Raw genomic sequence first — 3,272 nt, forward strand, 5'->3', positions numbered from 1 at the left:
GAGAATGGAATGGGTGAAAGAGGAAAGGGAATCAGAGCAGGTGAGGGAAGAAAGGGAGTGTGTGAGGGGGAAAGGGGGTGAGAGGAGGAAAAGGGGATGAATGAGGAGAAAATGACGGAGTGATGGTGGGAAGGAGGTGAGTGAGTGAGGAGGAAGAGGAGTGAGGGTCAATGAGGGGAAAAGGTTTAAAAGGGGGAAAAGGCAGTGAGAGTGAATGGGGTGAGTGAGGGGCTATGAGAGTGAGGGGGAGGAAAGGGATGGAGGCAAAAAGGTGAAGTGAGGGAAGAGGGGAAGGGAGCGAGGAAGAGGAGTGAATGAGGGGAAAAGGGCTGAGTAGGGAAGGGATGAGTGAAAGGGGAAAGGGTCTCTCCCTGTGCATGTGATCCAGAAAAATGCACAAAACGCAGCTTAGCTGGGATCTCCCAAAGCTTTGGTGCGTGTAATGTCTCTTCAGGACAGTTTTATCAAGGAACAATAAAACTAGCACCATTCTTTGGCATCCTCCTCCCAGATGTGCCTGTTGGACCCACACACAGCCTCTGGCACCTCCTGATAAGAAGTGTTGGATGTTTAGCAGTCACCAAGGCCATGTGCTACGAGCAGAATCTCGTTTTTGTACCACTTGGCCTGTACACCACATCCAGCACTGACACTGCTCAAGGTCTGTCCTGCTGTCAGCTGGGCTAGTGTTAATTTTAATTTTGTCACTGTTAATTTTCAGATGCTCTGGAGATGTTTGGTCTGTGCAGAAGATGGGATTTCCAAAAGCAGAGGTGCCTGTGCCACCATGGGAGCTGTAGTGTCGGAATGGGTTTGCCTCCACCTCTGCTCAGTCTCCACCAGCACATTTCATGCCCTTTATTTATTTCATTTCATGTGAAATAATCTGGTCAAGATTTGTCCCCACAAGCAGAAGAATCCCAAGAGAAGTAAGATCTTTTTGTTAAAAGAAAATGCACCTCATCCGTCATGTAGGAAAAATCTGTGTGCAGGTGACCCTTCTCCACAAATACCAGGAAGATTCACCTCTCTGAATAATTCATTTGTTTTTTATTCATGGGGTCAGCAATTCTTCAAAGCTCAGACCAATACAAATTATAAAGCATAACATTTTTATAATAGCTGCAGGTTCCCTTTAGGTGATGCATGTCTTTAAGGGGGAAAAACCCCTCCTGTCAAGGAGTTGTGCAGAGCCAGAGGGTCCCTTCTTAGCCTCCTTTTCTTCAGGCTGAGCCCCTTTCCCATCTCCCTCAGCTGCTCTCAAACAAACAAAAATTCACATAGGGGATCGGTGTTCGTTTTTCCCCAGGTAATCACAGGATTTTAGGAGAAGTTTGGGTTTCAGCAATTCCTGGCTGTGAGCATGGGGAACACCCTGGCTGCCCCTGGACCCCTGGAAGTGTCCAAGGCCAGGCTGGACGGAGCTTGGAGCACCCTGGGATGGTGGAAGGTGTCCCTGGGCATGAACTTTAAAATAGATGAACTTTAACTCCTTCCAGCCCAAAGCATTCTGGGGTTCTACAGTTCCATGATTCCTGATGCTTCCCATGAGGAAACAGTAAGTCTTGAGGAAACAATAAGTCTGGACACTTTTAGGACACTTGAGCTTCAGGTTTCAGTATTCAGCATTCCCAACCTCTCAGCTCTGAGTTAAGGGCTAAAAGGACACAATTCTGACTTTACTGAGTGCAGAGTGCTGGAAGTTCAGTGTTGTTAGTGAGCATTAGGGCTGTGAGTAACCTACAGCAATGAGAGGTCTGGGCAAAGCCCTGGTGAGGGGGAAAGTGGGATTTCAGCTGAGCAGAGCTCTTTGTCAGGAGAGGGAGCTGAGGTGGCCCTGCTGTGGCACAGGACACCTGCCCCCAGAGCCCAGGGAAGGACACTGTTATCTCCCCAAGCAGGCAGCAGCCACAAGTGCTGCTGCAGCATCCTCAGGGAAGAGGCAGGAAGGGGAATTAAAGCTGACACACCATTAGAATAGAGTTTGCAAGTGCTCCTGGAATCCTGGAGAAAGCAAATGGAAATCAGGCAGAAGCTATTTCTAGGCTGAATTTGGGGGTGAAAGACGCAGAAATAGGCTTTTGCTAAGGACTAAATTCAAACCCTCCCAAGAATCCACATTTAGTGTTTAAGGCTCCCAGTGTCTGCGTGCCAGCTCGCACAGCCTGGCTGCACAGGGGAAAGCAATACAAATATCATCAGGAGAGATCGTGGCAATTAGCTGGGATAAACCTGAGGAGCTGATTCCGGGAGCACTCGGGATCTTCATGCAGCTAAAGCCAGGCTGGGAGGGGCTCAGCACCTCTGGAAAACCTTATCTCTGACGAGGAGGCTGCCTTATCTCGTTCCCATCACTCCTGGTGCAGGTGACAGCATCAACCAGCAGGTGCTGAACTCATCCACGGCCACGGGGCAGCGAGAGGGAGGAGAACCCGAGGGAAGCGGGAGCTGTGCAATCTCAGCCGGTCAGAGCTGCGGTATTCCCGGCCGTGCCGCCGGGCTCGGGCTGCGTTCCCAGCTCCGCAGGGCCCTGCAAGCACACAAAGAGCGGCTGGGCACGGGCTGATCCCGCCGGGAATGCGGCCCTGGAGGGCGGTGGGGCACCTCAGCAGTCACATCCCGTTAGCAGGTACGGGGAGCAGCGAGGCAGGAGCCCCGTTCCCCGCTCCTCCTGCTGCTCTGTGCCGGGAGGCATCGGGAGCACACGAGGTCTCCCAGCCCCACACAGCAGCTCCGGTCGCTGCCGTGGCACCTCCTGCTCCTTCCAGATAATCTGACAAAACCAAACCGTGTCCAACCCGCTCCTGTCGATGTGTTGGAATGTACAACTCTACCCGAAGGTTTTCCCCGCAAAGGATCTTTACTAAAGGAGGAGCTGTGTCCCTGTCAGGGGAGTGTCACAGCTCCGAGCCGCCCGCAGTCCCTGCGCGGGGTCAGCCCGGGACACAGCGAGGAACCTTTAGCTGCCTTCCGTGGGGACGCTCCACCTCTGAGGGGCATTTCTGTCATCACTCAAGCCAGCTCTGCCTGTCAGCCCCGGGAAGCCACCACAGCCTGTTTGTCACCGACATTCGGGCTCCAACCAACACCCCCGGGACAGCGCGAGTGAGTTCCCAGCTAATGCTGCAGCAAGGTCACTGCTTCCCACTGAACAGCCCAGGAGCGTCCCTGCCTGGCCACCCTGGCAATGCGAGGGTTAAATGCCCTTCCCCAGTGAACCCTGAGCTCTCACCCAGGGGTGTGCTGTCTGGAAAGGGGCCCTGGAAACGCAC

Source organism: Melozone crissalis, unplaced genomic scaffold (genome assembly GCF_028551555.1).
Source record: "Melozone crissalis strain CALT ecotype California unplaced genomic scaffold, PUWL_Pcris_2 ptg000068l_1, whole genome shotgun sequence".
Classification (NCBI taxonomy): Eukaryota; Metazoa; Chordata; class Aves; order Passeriformes; family Passerellidae; genus Melozone; species Melozone crissalis.